Source organism: Pan troglodytes, chromosome 5 (assembly GCF_028858775.2).
Source record: "Pan troglodytes isolate AG18354 chromosome 5, NHGRI_mPanTro3-v2.0_pri, whole genome shotgun sequence".
In the NCBI taxonomy this organism is placed as follows: domain Eukaryota; kingdom Metazoa; phylum Chordata; class Mammalia; order Primates; family Hominidae; genus Pan; species Pan troglodytes.
The window spans coordinates 153,598,861-153,618,430 of NC_072403.2; positions in this window are offsets into that span (position 1 = coordinate 153,598,861).

Consider the following 19,570-nt stretch of genomic DNA (forward strand, 5'->3'; position numbering starts at 1 on the left):
ATTTAAATTAATTTGATAAGAAAATAAATTGAAGTTTATGTGTAAATTATACTATTTACCTTTGTAAATTATAGTATTATGCTAATACTATTTTTTTTTTACATTTTATGCAATCAGGGAAAACTTACCTACTTGATTTTAAGAGAAAATGTTTAAACTCATTTAATTTGTTCAAGGGTTCACACATATTAGGATATATAGAGACAGATCAACACAGATAGATAGATAGATAGAATTTACAATTTTTAAAATAATTGTCATTATTGTTTTGATTAGCAACCACTGCTTGCATTTTCACATTCCACTTACTAGCCTAATATCACTTCAAATGTACTTACTCCTTATCTTATTACTTAACAGCCATGTTCATTTAGCTATTTCTCTGCAAAACTGCCATTTGCTCTCTGAGTTACTGCTTCAGCAAGTGTCTAAAGCGTTCATAACAATCCAGAATTTCCAAAGCAAGAGGTGTTATTTTTCCTTTCCTCAAAATTCTTAAATTCTTATATTTTAAATTTATGGATGCACTTTATCATTTTCTGTAATCTAATCAGAGGTTTTTTTACATTTAAAAGGCTTTGTAATGTGTAATAACTATTAGTTTTATTTTTATAAAAGAGATAGATTGAAATGGTCATAAATTCATTGTTACTCTGTTTTCTTTTACTTTAAATCAAGCCAAAAAGTTTTCATGCCAGATTTGCTGTATGAAATCTGAGAGTAAGTCACCAACTGTTTTTCAATTTCCATCCAAGCCTCTTGAAATATTTGTTCTTAGGATGTCCCCTGCTTGTGCCACCTCTTTGAAGTTAGCTGCCATGTAATAAATAAGACTACCCGGAGACCAAAACATTATGAAAAATTCAAGTTTTACAGGACAAAAGTCAAATCCAAGGGGTCATCAGTAAAATGTGGTTTTGGATAAATCCCTGATCCAAGTGTGGCTGTAACATGTTTTGTTAAGGTTTTAGAAAGATTTAAGGCACTCTTAGACTATGACAATTAACCAAAAAATTCCTGAGACTCTTGTGTACCCTCTATTCCTTCTCAGCTAGTTAAAAGTCTCCTAATAATATGAACTATGTGCCCTCTTGACTTTGGCTAAACCAAAGGTCTTCTAAAAGTTTTTAAGGCTATGATCTCACAGCACCCTCTCTCCCAAGACACAGAAGAACTGTCTCAGAGATTTATGGCAATGGCTTTTATAAAAGAGAGTGAATCCCAATAAGATCCTTAGGAAACTCACAACCTTTCTAAGAGTGTTTTACCTGTAGAAACACTGCCTATCAGCTTAGACTGAAAAAAGTCGGAGATAGTTCAAAATGAAAACATGCTCCTGAACCTTCAACACGCAGCTGTGAAAAGTCGACCATTTCTTATAAATAGAAAGGATGACTCACAGTGGAGAGTAATCTGGTTCAAGGATCTGCACTTGAAGAACCCTACCTGAGGCATTGCATCCATATCTGGGCTTAAGATGATGAGCTGCTGGCCCTCAAGTCTGGTCTTAATATTATAGATGAAGCTTCTAGGGACTCTGAGAGGAGATAAGTGTCCTCCATGCATGAGGAACACAAATAATTTGTGGCTGACTGTGGTTTATTATATATGACCACAACTGATTTGCAACATCTGCATTGGGAAGTGGAATCTATTTCCCCTCTCCATGAAACTGGGCTGGGCTTGTGAGTTGATTTGACCAATAGAATGTGGTGGGAGAGACTCAGTGTGATTTCCATGTCTGGGTCATAAGCCTTCCGACTTCCACTGCGCCTCTTGGAACACTTGCTTTTCAGATATTCCCTCTCAGAACCCAGCTGTGAAACCGTAAGAAGCCCAAGCCACTTGATAGGCCAAATATAGATGTTCCTGCCAAAAGCCCCAGCTGAACTTCCAGATGTCAGGAAGCTTCATCTGCCAGCCATGTGAAAAAACCATTCAGTTGAGCCTTCTGCTATTTGCAGCCCTAGCCACCATCTGACCTCGATTTCCTGAGACATCAAAAATTTGAACCACCTGCCAAGTCCAGAGAACATGCAGACCCAACAAACATAATAAATTGGTGTTTTTAGCTGCAAAGTTATAGAGTGATTTGCTAAGTAGCAATAGATAAGTAAAACAACAGAGAAAGTTACAGTAATTTGCTCAGAAAATATTTTCTATTCATAGGATAGATGAATCTTAAAATTTAGAGTAAGCTGTGGAAATCTGGGGAAGTTTAGAACTGAATTTCTCTAAACTGCATTATACTGTAGTTGTTTTCTTTAGTAATTGTTCATTTACATTGTAGGTCAAGCTGAAGTTTCAAAATTAAATTTATTTACATCTTATTTTCAGCACATAAAACATTTCCTCACATATGTATTTGGTATATTTATGTATTTCTATGGAGATTTTCTATTTACTTTGGAGATAAGAGAGAGGAAATCTTGTGCACTCAGAGCCCTTCAACTGTCTTGAGAGATGATAAAGCTCTTGGCAGGCCAGAAGCAATCAATTTTGTATCATTTAGGTTCTTATTCAAAAACACATTCAGCCAGATCCTTACAATTGCTATTTTAATCAGGCAGATTCTTATGTTAGAAATCAGAGATCTCCATTTTCAAAGCTAAAATTTTTTAAAGTTACAAAGTTTCCCTCTGTTAATAATAAATATGGATCTTTGAATTAGGTGCGCTTAAATGTAGTAAATGTATTAAAAGTGTTGACCACAGGAGCCAAGATGGCCGAATAGGAATAGCTCCTGTCTACAGCTCCCAGCGTGAGCGACGCAGAAGACCGGTGATTTCTGCATTTCCATCTGAGGTACCGGGTTCATCTCACTACGGAGTGCCAGACAGTGGGCACAGGTCAGTGGGTGCCCGCACCATACGCGAGCCGAAGCAGGGCGAGGCATTGCCTCACTTGGGAAGTGCAAGGGGTCAGGGCGTTCCCTTTCTGAGTCAAAGAAAGGGGTGACGGACGCACCTGGAAAATCAGGTCACTCCCACCCAAATACTGCGCTTTTCCGACGGGCTTAAAAAGCGGCGCACCAAGAGATTATATCCCACACCTGGCTCAGAGGGTCTTACGCCCATGGAGTCTCGCTGATTGCTAGCACAGCAGTCTGAGATCAAACTGCAAGGCAGCAGCTAGGCTGGGGGAGGGGCGCCCACCATTGCCCAGGCTTGCTTAGGTAAACAAAGCAGCCGGGAAGCTCGAACTGGGTGGAGCCCACCACAGCTCAAGCAGGCCTGCCTGCCTCTGTAGGCTCCACCTCTGGGGGCAGGGCACAGACAAACAAAAAGACAGCAGTAACCTCTGCAGACTTAAATGTCCCTGTCTGACAGCTTTGAAGAGAGCAGTGGTTCTCCCAGCACGCAGCTGGAGATCTGAGAACAGGCAGACTGCCTCCTCAAGTGGGTCCCTGACCCCCGAGCAGCCTAACTGGGAGGCACCCCCCAGCAGGGGCACACTGACACCTCACACGGCAGGGTACTCCAACAGACCTGCAGCTGAGGGTCCTGTCTGTTAAAAGGAAAACTAACTAACAGAAAGGACATCCACACCAAAAACCCATCTGTACATCACCATCATCAAAGACCAAAAGTAGATAAAACCACAAAGATGGGGAAAAAACAGAACAGAAAAACTGGAAACTCTAAAAAGCAGAGCACCTCTCCTCCTCCAAAGGAACACAGTTCCTCACCAGCAATGGAACAAAGCTGGATGGAGAATGACTTTGACGACCTGAGAGAAGAAGGCTTCAGACAATCAAATTACTCTGAGCTACGGGAGGACATTCAAACCAAAGGCAAAGAAGTTGAAAACTTTGAAAAAAATTTAGAAGAATGTATAACTAGAATAACCAATACAGAGAAGTGCTTAAAGGAGCTGATGGAGCTGAAAACCAAGGCTCGAGAACTACGTGAAGAATGCAGAAGCCTCAGGAGCCGATGCGATCAACTGGAAGAAAGGGTATCAGCAATGGAAGATGAAATGAATGAAATGAAATGAGAAGGGAAGTTTAGAGAAAAAAGAATAAAAAGAAATGAGCAAAGCCTCCAAGAAATATGGGACTATGTGAAAAGACCAAATCTACGTCTGATTGGTGTACCTGAAAGTGATGGGGAGAATGGAACCAAGTTGGAAAACACTCTGCAGGATATTATCCAGGAAAACTTCCCCAATCTAGCAAGGCAGGCCAACATTCAGATTCAGGAAATACAGAGAACGCCACAAAGATACTCCTCGAGAAGAGCAACTCCAAGACACGTAATTGTCAGATTCACCAAAGTTGAAATGAAGGAAAAAATGTTAAGGGCAGCCAGAGAGAAAGGTCGGGTTACCCTCAAAGGGAAGCCCATCAGACTAACAGCAGATCTCTCGGCAGAAACCCTACAAGCCAGAAGAGAGTGGGGGCCAATATTCAACATTCTTAAAGAAAAGAATTTTCAACCCAGAATTTCATATCCAGCCAAACTAAGCTTCATAAGTGAAGGAGAAATAAAATACTTTACAGACAAGCAAATGCTGAGAGATTTTGTCACCACCAGGCCTGCCCTAACAGAGCTCCTGAAGGAAGCACTAAACATGGAAAGGAACAACCAGTACCAGCCGCTGCAAAATCATGCCAAAATGTAAAGACCATCGAGACTAGGAAGAAACTGCATCAACTAATGAGCAAAAAAACCAGCTAACATCATAATGACAGGATCAAATTCACACATAACAATATTAACTTTAAATGTAAATGGACTAAATGCTCCAATTAAAAGACACAGACTGGCAAACTGGATAAAGAGTCAAGACCCATCAGTGTGCTGTATTCAGGAAACCCATCTCACGTGCAGAGACACACATAGGCTCAAAATAAAAGGATGGAGGAAGATCTACCAAGCAAATGGAAAACAGAAAAAGGCAGAGGTTGCAATCCTAGTCTCTGATAAAACAGACATTAAACCAACAAAGATCAAAAGAGACAAAGAAGGCCATTACATAATGGTAAAGGGATCAATTCAACAAGAAGAGCTAACTATCCTAAATATATATGTACCCAATACAGGAGCACCCAGATTCATAAAGCAAGTCCTGAGTGACCTACAAAGAGACTTAGACTCCCACACAATAATAATGGGAGACTTCAACACCCCACTGTCAACATTCGACAGATCAACGAGACAGAAAGTCAACAAGGATACCCAGGAATTGAACTCAGCTCTGCACCAAGCAGACCTAATAGACATCTACAGAACTCTCCACCCCAAATCAACAGAATATACATTTTTTTTAGCACCGCACCACACGTGTTCCAAAATTGACCACATACTTGGAAGTAAAGCTCTCCTCAGCAAATGTAAAAGAAGAGAGATTATAACAAACTATCTCTCAGACCACAGTGCAATCAAACTAGAACTCAGGATTAAGAATCTCACTCAAGACCACTCAACTACATGGAAACGGAACAACCTGCTCCTGAATGACTACTGGGTACATAACGAAATGAAGGCAGAAATAAAGACGTTCTTTGAAACCAACGAGAACAAAGACACAACATACCAGAATCTCTGGGACGCATTCAAAGCAGTGTGTAGAGGGAAATTTATAGCACTAAATGCCCACAAGAGAAAGCAGGAAAGATCCAAAATTGACACCCTAACATCACAATTAAAAGAACTAGAAAAGCAAGAGCAAACACATTCAAAAGCTAGCAGAAGGCAAGAAATAAATAAAATCAGAGCAGAACTGAATGAAATAGAGACACAAAAAACCCTTCAAAAAACTAATGAATCCAGGAGCTGGTTTTTTGAAAGGATCAACAAAATTGATAGACCACTAGCAAGACTAATAAAGAAAAAAAGAGAGAAGAATCAAATAGACACAATAAAAAATGATAAAGGGGATATCACCACCGATCCCATAGAAATACAAACTACCATCAGAGAATACTACAAACACCTCTACGCAAATAAACTAGAAAATCTAGAAGAAATGGATAAATTCCTCGACAAATACACTCTCCCAACACTAAACCAGGAAGAAGTTGAATCTCTGAATAGACCAATAACAGGATCTGAAATTGTGGCAATAATCAATAGTTTACCAACCAAAAAGAGTCCAGGACCAGATGGATTCACAGCCGAATTCTACCAGAGGTACAAGGAGGAGCTGGTACCATTCCTTCTGAAACTATTCCAATCAATAGAAAAAGACGGAATCCTCCCTAACTCATTTTATGAGGCCAGCATCATTCTGATACCAAAGCCAGGCAGAGACACAACAAAAAAAGAGAATTTTAGACCAATATCCCTGATGAACATTGATGCAAAAATCCTCAATAAAATACTGGCAAAACGAATCCAGCAGCACATCAAAAAGCTTATCCACCATGATCAAGTGGGCTTCATCCCTGGGATGCAAGGCTGGTTCAATATATGCAAATCAATAAATGTAATCCACCATATAAACAGAGCCAAAGACAAAAACCACATGATTATCTCAATAGATGCAGAAAAAGCCTTTGACAAAATTCAACAACCCTTCATGCTAAAAACTGTCAATAAACTAGGTATTGATGGGACGTATTTCAAAATAATAAGAGCTATCTATGACAAACCCACAGCCAATATCATACTGAATGGGCAAAAACTGGAAGCATTCCCTTTGAAAACTGGCACAAGACAGGGATGCCCTCTCTCACCACTCCTATTCAACATAGTGTCGGAAGTTCTGGCCAGGGCAATTAGGCAGGAGAAGGAAATAAAGGGTATTCAATTAGGAAAAGAGGAAGTCAAATTGTCCCTGTTTGCAGACGACATGATTGTATATCTAGAAAACCCCATTGTCTCAGCCCAAAATCTCCTTAAGCTGATAAGCAACTTCAGCAAAGTCTCAGGATACAAAATCAATGTACAAAAATCACAAGCATTCTTATACACCAACAACAGACAAACAGAGAGCCAAATCATGAGTGAACTCCCATTCACAATTGCTTCAAAGAGAATAAAATACCTAGGAATCCAACTTACAAGGGATGTGAAGGACCTCTTCAAGGAGAACTACAAACCACTGCTCAAGGAAATAAAAGAGGATACAAACAAATGGAAGAACATTCCATGCTCATGGGTAGGAAGAATCAATATCGTGAAAATGACCATACTGCCCAAGGTAATTTACAGATTCAATGCCATCCCCATCAAGCTACCAATGACTTTCTTCACAGAATTGGAAAAAACTACTTTAAAGTTCATATGGAACCAAAAAAGAGCCCGCATCGCCAAGTCAATACTAAGCCAAAAGAACAAAGCTGGAGGCATCACACTACCTGACTTCAAACTATACTACAAGGCTACAGTAACCAAAACAGCATGGTACTGGTACCAAAACAGAGATATAGATCAATGGAACAGAACAGAGCCCTCAGAAATAACGCCGCATATCTACAACTATCTGATCTTTGACAAACCTGAGAAAAACAAGCAATGGGGAAAGGATTCCCTATTTAATAAATGGTGCTGGGAAAACTGGCTAGCCATATGTAGAAAGCTGAAACTGGATCCCTTCCTTACACCTTATACAAAAATCAATTCAAGATGGATTAAAGACTTAAACGTTAGACCTAAAACCAGAAAAACCCAAGAAGAAAACCTAGGCATTACCATTCAGGACATAGGCATGGGAAAGGACTTCATGTCTAAAACACCAAAAGCAATGGCAACAAAAGACAAAATTGACAAATGGGATCTAATTAAACTCAAGAGCTTCTGCACAGCAAAAGAAACTACCATCAGAATGAACAGGCAACCTACAAAATGGGAGAAAATTTTCGCAACCTACTCATCTGACAAAGGGCTAATATCCAGAATCTACAATGAACTCAAACAAATTTACAAGAAAAAAACAACCCCATCAAAAAGTGGGCGAAGGACATGAACAGACACTTCTCAAAAGAAGACATTTATGCAGCCAAAAAACACATGAAAAAATGCTCATCATCACTGGCCATCAGAGAAATGCAAATCAAAACCACAATGAGATACCATCTCACACCAGTTAGAATGGCAATCATTAAAAAGTCAGGAAACAACAGGTGCTGGAGAGGATGTGGAGAAATAGGAACACTTTTACACTGTTGGTGGGACTGTAAACTAGTTCAACCCTTGTGGAAGTCAGTGTGGCGATTCCTCAGGGATCTACAACTAAAAACACCATTTGACCCAGCCATCCCATTACTGGGTATATACCCAAAGGACTCTAAATCATGCTGCTATAAAGACACATGCACACGTATGTTTATTGCGGCACTATTCACAATAGCAAAGACTTGGAACCAACCCAAATGTCCAACAATGATAGACTGGATTAAGAAAATGTGGCACATATACACCATGGAATACTATGCAGCCATAAAAAATGATGAGTTCATGTCCTTTGTAGGGACATGGATGAAATTGGAAATCATCATTCTCAGTAAACTGTCGCAAGAACAAAAAACCAAACACCGCATAGTCTCACTCATAGGTGGGAATTGAACAATGAGATCACATGGACACAGGAAGGGGAATATCACACTATGGGGACTGTTGTGGGGTGGGGGGAGGGGGGAGGGATAGCATTGGGAGATATACCTAATGCTAGATGACGAGTTAGTGGGTGCAGTGCACCAGCATGGCACATGTATACATATGTAACTAACCTGCACAATGTGCACATGTACCCTAAAACTTAAAGTATAATTTTTTAAAAAAAGTGTTGACCAATTAATAAATATAAATTACCCAAAAATGAAAGAGAATAAAGATAGAAAAAATAGCAACATACAGATTCAGAAAGAACTAAAAATATAAAGATTGTTGTAAGAAAGAGGAAAATTATCTTCCTTTTTTGAGAAGAGCAAAATATTATTTTTTTCCAGTTTAAGCAAAAAGTACAGAGAGAGAAGTTCGTAGCCTCAGTGTTCAAATTTCATCAATGGTTTGAAAAAATATATAGAACATAATTTGTTGTACATCAGCAAAATTGACTGATTGGGTACATCAGTTCCAGAACAGAAGGTCAGAGAGGCACAGACCATCTCAAAGGCATACTTACCCTGATAACTTCATGATTTAATGGCTGCTCTTTATTCTCGTGAATGTTAATTATTTTTGTTTTGTTTTATTGTTGTGAATTACTTGAGCTTATAGTGGAACAGAAGAAACCTAATAACAAAGAATTTTATTGATAATTGGAAGGAAACTAGGCAGTGCTATAGGCAATGACAGGAGCTTGTCTTTCCACTTGACTAAACCATAATTCAGTGACATGGTAAAACAGAGGCAGGTGACTCAAAGGTTAGGAAAAATCAGAATGTTCAAGACAAACAGGAAAAAAGAAACCTGCAAATATTGAAAGGTAGAGATGGTTGGATTATACAATCAACAGCACCAAAACAAAAAGTGGGAATTAAAATGATGGCCAAATAAAAGCCAAACTAAATTTAGAACCTTGGGGAAAAACTAGAGGTCATCCAAAACAGTCAGTGAGGGACAAAGCACCTGGTTTGGAAACTGAAACTGAATCAGAAACAAAGTGGAGGCTTTCTAGTAGAATGATGAAATCCACTATGTAAACTGAAAAATGTGCATCTTGGTGCAAGAGACTAATGGGAGGTACCATTAAAGGCAAAGCAATATCATCAGAGCTGTGGCTAGATCCATTTTCGTGCCTCAATGGGAATGTAATCTGTAAAATAAAGATTAGAAAAAATGATTCAGGAAAAAAATACTTTTAAATGTTTATTGCAAGGAGTACAAATTTCAGAAATTTGTTATTACCAAATTACATGCACACACACACCCACACACGAACACACACAGCAAGTACTTTAAAGTAAATGAGTTTACCAAGGATATTAGTAATCTGTTCATAATGAATCAATACTAGTTTTATAAAATTAAGTCTGTCAATGATTGTCGGGGTTTTACAAAAACCAGGGATAAAGTTGTTTCTCCTAGTCAACATACAGAAAATGACTCAATCTTTCATCTGTTTTGTTATCTTGATTTGAACATTCCGGGAGGAAATCTCCCTCTCACTCTGTAATGCTCTAATAATACTACGTGATGAAAGAGATCAATTGGGTTGGTTAGTGCAAGATGTTAGTTTGCTTTTCCAACAAGCTCTGCCACTATTTCTAAATCATGTCACTCTGTCAGGGTGCTAGATCTGCAGCATTAACATATGATGTGCCCAAATCTTCCATTTCAATCCAATCCGTCTGTCTATGTGTTGAGTTCTGTTCATCAGTTCAAAACTTAGCCCCCATCTTGATGAGTTCTTGTTGGGACCACTGATGTCCATTTTCCCGTTTTCTTCCAATAAGCCTTATCCAGGGCCACCCTTTGTTTTTCAACATAAAGCATTGGGTATCTGGTTTTGATCACTTCTTTCACAAAGAGTCAATTGGCTTCTTATGCAAAATGTTGTATCCCCTTCCCTAAGAATATCATGACAGGAAATTTTTACTGAACACCAGAACAAGTCCTAATGTAACACTCCCTCAAGATGGAATGTTTTAGGTACCTTACATATTTGCACAATGAGGTCCAATAAAGTTGTTCTATTCAAGTCAAGAAGATCTGCTCCATTGTAACTATCTTCTGGACAGCTCATAAAATTTAATACATGTTAACAAGTGAAGTTGCAAAGTTAGGCAGAGACAAGAATATAACAATCACTTGTGCTAACAAAAATAATGATGGAAAATCAAATAATTATGAGAAATCTGTGTCAATGGTTACTAATGCTGGATATATATTATGTGGCAAAAATTTGCGTGCATAATCACATTTTTCCTTACCATGACAACATGAATTATATGTATGATTTTAAGTTATCTCACACTGCTGATAACAAATTCTCCAATATTCAATTTGCCAAGTGACCAATTTGCTGAAGACCCAATTAGCTAATGATTAGTTTGTAGATTTTCAATTTTCCAAATTTGTTAAATTAAAATATTTACTACTTTACCAAAAATGGTCTTAACAAAAACTAGAGATACAACAGCAAGAATATGAAATATAATTATAAACAATATATTATGAGATATTGAAATAATAAATTTAAGAATATTATTTATAATAAATATATTTCATCATTTTTAAAAATCACTTTTATGGGAATTTTTAGTCAGTAATTATGTTTAGTCCTCTGTATCATTTAGTCTTGCCAAACTTTATCTACCAACTTTGTCATTTTTATGATTTAACTGAATTTTTATTATTTTATTTTCTATCTGTAATTAAATTATATCAAATTTGAACTATAAAACAGATAGCATATTGCCATTTTTTACCTGCATTTAACAGTTTCTTTTTTACCTGTAAAATGCTTCTAGTTGGCATATTCAAACTGCTCTCTGATAGAGGCATGAAATTTTAATACATCTGGTTTATCCCAGGTAATTTAACTTAATTGTGATGTATATTTTTACTTATGAGAAATAAAATTAAGGATGGTACTAAACATCTCAGATTTGAAAAAATAGAAAGGGGCATTAAACCATTTAAAGTTAATGAGACATAGATAAACAATCCAATTACATCTGTTAAATTATCCATGTAATGGTATTTTTGCAAGTTGATTTTTCCCAAATTAATTTTAACAAATTTTCTCTTTGGAAAATGTTATTTTCAGGAGTTGGCTTTTAGCAAATTCTTTTAAAGGAATCATTTTGCTTACAATTTTTACCCACTGTATAGAAGTAAAAACTGAGTTGCAAAGAGTTTTGGTAGCTTGTCCAAGGGAACCCAAGAAGTAAAGGGCAAATCAGATTTTCTTATCTGTTTGATTAACATCTGTGTCCTTAATCACTACTCTATGTTGCTTCTCATATTATTAAAATTCTGATTTTTAAAAATTAACTCATCTCAGTTTTCACTTTATTGTTTAGAATTTGTGGATTTAAATGGCATCATGAAGTTAAAGAATGTGCTGCTTCCTAGTGAGGAATTATTCAAAGACAACCTGAATATATTCATTAGGTAAGCAGACAGCCAGCAGAAGCATAAGTTCACCTTGGAGATGTTTGGTTAAAGAGCTGGTACTAGTTGATCAAAGATGACTAATGGTGTTAGATTTTATCCTAAAAGTGACAAACACTGAAATATGCATATAGACATAATAGCATAAATGCATTTGTATTTTAGAAAAATCCATTTGGTACCATGGTAAAGAAGGAAGGTAAGGCTGGATACAAAAAGGCCAGATAGAAGATGTTGACCACATCAATGACAAGGGCCAACATAAGGTATGATACACAGTAATGGAAAAGGGTATTAGAGAGGAAAAATATAAAAATAGGATTTAGTAATTTTTTGGAGATAGGTTTTAGGAAAGGGAAAACGTATATAGTCTTATTATTTAGGTAAATAACCCAGCTTTCCATCAGGTTAGTAAATTGAGATGGAAGGACTCTAAGATCAGTTTCATATAAGTTGAATTTGAATGTTTTGTGATGTAGGTAGTGGAAATGCGCAGAAGGTAATACCAGTAGGTATCAAGTGTGTATGTGTGTGTGAGAGAGAGAGAGAGCATGTGAGCTCAGAAAGAAAAATCTCCCTATAAATGTGTCATTGAATGATTTGAATCATTGACATATACGTAGTAATTAAAGCCATGGACATGGATGAGATTGCAAAAGGACAGGAAGAAATTTAAGTCTAAAGAGAACTTTGAAAAATCAAATATTTAAAGCACAGAAGGAACTGAAAGATCCTGGAACACTGAAAATGAGCAATCAGAGAAAAAAAAGGAAATTGATGATGAAGTGGAGACTTACATGCCAAGCAATAAGAATGAGCTATTTCTCAGTTTGAACCCAACTGACAAAATAAATTTCCACTGTTTAGTGGACAACTGTATGAAATGATAGAGAAAAGTCAAATAAGAGAGACACAGAGAAATGTTCAATGTGTTTCTCTATAAATCATTGGTAATATTAGCAAGAGTAATTACTTCCGTAGGGTGATGCTAGCTGTGGATTTCTAACTAAATCCTACGAGTCTTCTTTCATGCCCCGCCTAAGCAGAAACAGGTTTCCAATGCATTTCTTTGACAGAAATTCTGATTTTTAAAAAATATTTTTGATAGAAAGATACAGAATGGATCAGATAAATACTGGATATTTCAAAGCTACTGAATATTTCTTTGTCCTAGATTTTGAAGTTTCAATGTCATATATTCCTGAGAAATATAATAGTTAACTAAAAATATGCCAAATGAATATCAGGAAATTATTAAGTATGAAATAAAGAATTATTGCACTTTGGTAAACATAAATGATGAAGAGTAAAATAGACTTATTTCCCTGCCAATTGATTCTTTATAATAAGCATTTATATAGCTCTTGCTAATAAACCACTTAGTTGTTAATGATGAATGGTCATCTATAGAAGGTATAAATTTATGTCTCTATTTCCAATGTGAGCAATCTATATTTTAAAATAAAGCATTAAGAAATATGTAAGAAATAAGCACAATTGGCATCACGTGATTTTTAAACGTTTATAACAAAACTGTATTTTAAATATACTGTGTAAAAATCTATCAATTTCACAATATCAAGGGTTTCTTGAGTTGCTAAGCTTAAAGCTTAACAGACAATAGGTTTCACCTTCTTCCACTTAGACTTTAAGCTAACTTATTTTGTAAATGACATTGCACCAATACTTAGAAAAAAGAACAAAAAGATGCTATGTTTCTCCTTTTTGTAAAATTTGCTAGTAACTTGAGGAGAAAATAGAAAGACATATATTTATAAATATATACAATTCAGTGTGATCTGTGCTGTATTAATAGGCAACTATAAACTGGAGTTTTATTTACTTTATCATATTTAATTGTCAAAATAAGTCTAATACAGACAAATATTTTATCTGTTTCATAGATGAGGAAACTGAAACACACAGAGGTTAAGAAGCTTCTTCAAGATTGTTAAAAAGTCTTCAGGGTTTATATTTTATACAACACTATTCGACACCAAAACCAACGCTCCCAACCACTAATCTATGGTGCAAATTGGAGAGAAAAAAAAAAAAGGTTAATGGTAAGTTGATGTATAACTTATACCCCAAAGGAGGTCCAAGTGAATACATTATCTGAACATCCTCCCCTAAGAGTCTTTGTAAACATGCTAATGGCATAGATAACAGAAAGTTTCTATATGTAAAAGGATTTGGGTAAAACATACCAAATGTGTCCAAATTCTTTATTGTAAATAAGTCTGGAATATGAATATATGGGGCACAGCAGTTTGAAAAAATAAGTTAGTCATGTAAGCAATTTTCTGTCTGTGCAGTGGACAGTAAAAACACCAAAAAGGCAGAATAATATTTCTATATATGTTACACAAATTCTCAACTTGTCTGTTATTCAAAAACCAAAATACGCTTGGTGCAGAAGAGAAAGGGTATTTCCAAGGAGCCGTGGATGACCGTTTTACACTCCTTAAGAAAATAAATGTTTTATTTATGGCAATTTTCCTATATTGTTTGAGTCATTAGCAGGTTGGGTATGAGCAAGATTTGTGATTCCTGTGGTTTGATTTGATATCTGAAGTAGCCTTGGAAGCACATATGAGACAACCTCAGTTGTGCCTGAAGCAGAGTTACAAATAACTTCACAGATGCATGGCTATTTATTAGATTGTGAAGCATGAGTACAGTTTGCCAACTAAGGAAGCAGATATGGAGTGCAGGTGGTAGGGAAAACCATGGTAAAGAATCCTTGATTATTTGTGATGAAATAATACAACTTCAAATAAAAACATGCTTAATAGTCTTTTTCTTTCCAAAAAAAATATGTTTCTAAGTGATAAAGATGGATGGTTCTCTCAGGTTGAAATATTCATCCATGGAAATAATTTGTAAACATGATCAAGGTCTAAATGTAAAACAAAATAAAATTAACTGATGACCTCAATAGCAATTATAATTCATCACCATTACAATTATTATGTGCTGTGGTTTGAATGTGTCGCCCAAAATTTTATGTGTTGGAAACTTTGCCATTTTAATAGTATTAAGATGTGGGGTCTTAGAGGTAATTAGACCATGAGGGCTATGACCTAATAAATGGATTAATGTCATTATCATGGGAGTGAGTTCTCACAGGAGTATGCTCCTGATAAGCCTGGCCCTGTTCCTCTCTCTCTCTCTCTCTCTCTCCCTCTCTCATTTCCTCTCTCTCTCTCTCTCTCTCGCGGGCATGTGCCCATGCTTCCTCACCATGTGATGTCTTCTGCCATGGGATTACACTGGCCAGCTGCTGGTGCTATTTTTTTGGAGTGAGACAAATTAACTTGTATTCTTTGTAAACTACCCAGTGTGTGGTATTTTCTTATAGTAGCTGAACTTGGACTTGAACACCAGTTTAACTAATATTAATTACGTAACACTTAATCTTTAAAATATTTATATGCATTTGTGATACTTTTAGACTGTATTTTACAAGTGAAAGAGAAAGTCATTTAATAGAATCAAACATCCATTAAAGGCAAAAACTATTCACACTATCAACAGAAAAGAACATTCTCAAACTCAAAGTCTAGCTACAAAACAAAACAAAACTTACAGCTAACATCTTAATAGTGGAACATGAAAACAATATCCTTGAGCATGGAATGTTTTTCCATTTGTTTGTGTCATTTCTGATTTCTTGGAGTAGTGTTTTGTAGTTCTCCTTGTGGAGGTCTTTCATCTCCCTGGTTAGCTGTATTCCTAGGTGTTATTATTTTGTAGCAATTGTGAATTGGATTGGATTCCTAATTTGGCTCTCGGCTTGAGTGTTGTTGGTGTAGAGGAGTGCAGTGATTTTTGCATATTGATTTTGGATCCTGAGACTTTGCTGGAGTTGTTTATCAGCTTAAAGAGTTTGTGGGCTGAGACTCTGGAATTTTCTAGATATAGGATCATGTCATCTACAAGCAGGGATAGTTTGACTTCTCTTCCTATTTGAATGTCCTTTATTTCTTTCCTTGCCTGATTGCCTGGCCAGGACTTCCAATACTATGTTGAATAGGAGCGATAAGAGAGGACATCCTTGTCTTGTGCTGGTTTTCAAGGGGAATGCTTCCAGCTTTTACCCACTCAGTAAGATGTTGGCTGTGGGTTTGTCATAGATAGCTCCTATTATTTTGAGGTATGTTTCTCCGATACATAGATTGCTGAGAGTTTTTAACATTCAGGTGTTTAATTTTATCAAAAGCAATTTTTATATCTATTGAGATAATCATGTGGTTTTTGTCTTTAGTTCTATTCATGTGGTGAATCACATTTATTGATTTGTGTATGTGGAACCAAACTTCCATCCTAGGGATAAATCCTACTTCACTGTGGTGGATGCTTTTTGGTGTGCTGCTGGATTCAGTGTGCCAGAATGTTTTTGAGGATTTTTGCACCACCGTTCGTCAGGATATTGGCCTGAAGTTTTCTCTTTGTTTGTGTCTTTGCCAGGTTTGGGTATCAGGATGATGCTGGCCTCAAAGAATGAGTTAGGGAGGAATTCCTCCTCAATTTTTGGGATAGTTCAGCAGGAATGGTACCAGCTCTTTCTTGTACATCTAGTAGAATTCAGCTGTGAATCTGTGTGGTCCTGGGCTTTTTCAGAGCCCATTATTGGTCTGTTTAAGGATTCAATTTCTTCCTGGTTCAGTCTTGGAAGGGTGTATGTGTCCAGAATTCTTTTCATTTCTCCTAGCTTTTTTAGTTTATGTGCATAGAGGTGTTTGTAATATTCTCTGATGATTATTTGTATTTCTGAGGGTCAGTAGTAATATCCAAATTGTCATTTCTGATTGTGTTTATTTGGTATTTGGATCTTCTCTATTTTCTTCTTTATCAGTCTAGATAGTGGCATATCTTTTTTTTTTTTTTTTTTTTTTGAGATAGAGTCTCATTCTGTCGCCCAGGCTGGAGTGCAGTGGTGCGATCTCGGCTCACTGAAAGCTCTGCCTCCCGGGTTCATGCCATTCTCCTGCCTCAGCCTCCTGAGTAGCAGGGACTACAGGCACCCACCACCACGCCTGGCTAATTTTTTGTATTTTTAGTAGATACACAGTTTCATCATGTTAGCCAGGATGGTCTCGATTTCCTGGCCTCGTGATCCGCCCACCTCGGCCTCCCAAAGTGCTGGGATTACAGGCATGAGCCACCACACCCAGCCTAGTTGATCTTTTGAAAGGTTTTTGGTGTCTCAGTTTCCTTCAGCTCAGTTCCTATTTTGGTTATTTATTGTCTTCTGCTAACTTTGGAACTGGTTTGCTCTTGATTCTCCAGTTCTTTTAGTTGTGATGTTAGGTTGTTACATTGAGATATTTGCAACTTTTTGATCTGGGCATTTATAGCACTAAATTTATAGTGCTAAACATTTGTAGCACTAAATGCCCAGATCAAAAAATATAATTCCTCTTAACACTGCTGTAGCTGTGTCCTAGAGATTCCAGTATGTTGTATATTTGATCTCATTAGTTTCAAAAAACTTTTATGTCTGCTGTAATTTCATTATTTATCCACAAGTCATTCAGGAGTGGGTTATTCAATTGCCATGTAATTGTATTGTTTCGAGTGAATTTCTTAGTCTTGATTTCTAATTTGATTGCCTTGTAGTTTGAGAGACTGTTCATGATTTCAGTTCTTTTGCATTTGCTGAGGAGTGTTTTACTTCCAATTATGTGACTGATTTTAGAGTATGTGCCATGTGATGATGAGAAGAATGTGTATTCTGTTGTTTTGCATTGGAGAGTTCTGCAGATGTCTATCAGGTCTATTTGATCCAGTGCTCAGTTCAGGTCCTGAATAACTTTATTAATTTTCTGCCTCCATGATCTGTCTAGTATTGTGATTGAGGTGTTAAAATCTCCCACTATTATTGTGCGGGAGTCTAAATCTTTACAAAGGATAAGAAAGCAAAGCAGCATTATTGCTGATATGGAGAAAGATGGGTGGTCAGCACAGAAGATCAAATCAGCCACCACATTATCTTAAGCCAAATCCAGATCCAGAGCAAGTCCCTACCTCTTCAATTCTATGAAGGATCAGAGCGGTGAGGAAGCTGCTGAATAAAAGTTGCAGGCTAGCAGAACTTGGTTCACAAAGTTTAAGGAAAGAAGCCATTTCCATAGCATGAAGTTGAAACTAAAGCAGCAAGGGCTGATAGAGAAGCTGCGGCAAGTTATGCAAATCTGGTAGAGATAGTTGGTGAAAATCTAAACAGATTTTTCATGCAGATAAAACTGCCTTCTTTTGGAAGAAGATGATTTCTAGGACTTTCATAGCCAAAAAGGAGAAGTTAATGCCTTGCTCCAAAGCTTCAAAGGATAGTCTGAATCTTGTTTGGGGCTCAGACAGCTGGTGACTTTAAATAGAAGTTAATGCTCATTTATCATTCCAAAAATTCTAGGATCCTTAAGAATTATGCTAAACCTACTGCACCTATCCTCTATAAATGGGATAACAAAGCCTGTATGACAACACATCTGTTTTTAGCATGGCTTACCGAATATTTTAAGCCCACTGTTGAGATTTAATCCTCAGAAAAACAGGTTTCTTTCAAAATGATACCATTTAAAATAGAAAACCAAATACCACATCTTCTCACTTATAAGTGGGAAATAAACATTAAGAATATATGGATATAAAGATGGGAACAATAGACACTATGGACTACCAGAGGGGGAGAGTTGGAGAGGGGTGGGGGTTGAAAAACTACTTATCGGGTATTATGCTCACTACCTACATGATGGGGACATTCCTACAGCAAACTTCAGCAACATGTAACTTACTCATGTAACAAACCTATACAGGTACTCCCTAAACCTAAGATAAAAGTTGAAAAAGAAATGCCTAAAAATAATTACTGCTCATTGGCAATGCATCTAGCCACCCGAAGATATACAAGGAAATTCATGTCGTTTCCATGCCTGCTAATACAACATCCATTCTGCAGCCCACAGATCAGGAAGTTTGGACTTATAAGTCTAATTATTTCAGAAATACATTTCTTAAGGCAATAGCTGCCACAGATAGCATTTCTCCTATATCTGGGCAAATTAAATTGAAAATCTTCTGGAAAAGATTCACCATCCTAAAGGCCATTAAGAACATTTGTGATTCATGAGAGGAGGTCAAATATCAACATTATCATGACCTTAAAAGAAGTGAATTCCAACTGTTATGTATGACTTTGGGGGTTCAAGACTTTAGGGGAGGAAGAACTTCAGATGTGGTGGAAACAGTAAGAGAACTAGAATTAAAAGTTGAGACTGAAGATGTGACTGAATTCCTGCAATCTCCAATAAAATTTGAATGTATGAAAAGTTGCTTCTTATGGAAGATCAAGAAAGTGGCTTATTGAGATGAAATCTACTTCTGGTGAAGATGTTGTGAATGTTGTTGAAATGACAACAAAAGATTTAGGATATTACATAAACTAAATTTATAAAGCAGTGGTAGGGTTTCAGAGGATTGACTTCAATTTTGAAAGAAGTTCCACTGTAGGTCAAATGCTATCCAACAGCATCACATGCTACAGAGAATTTTTTTTGTGAAAG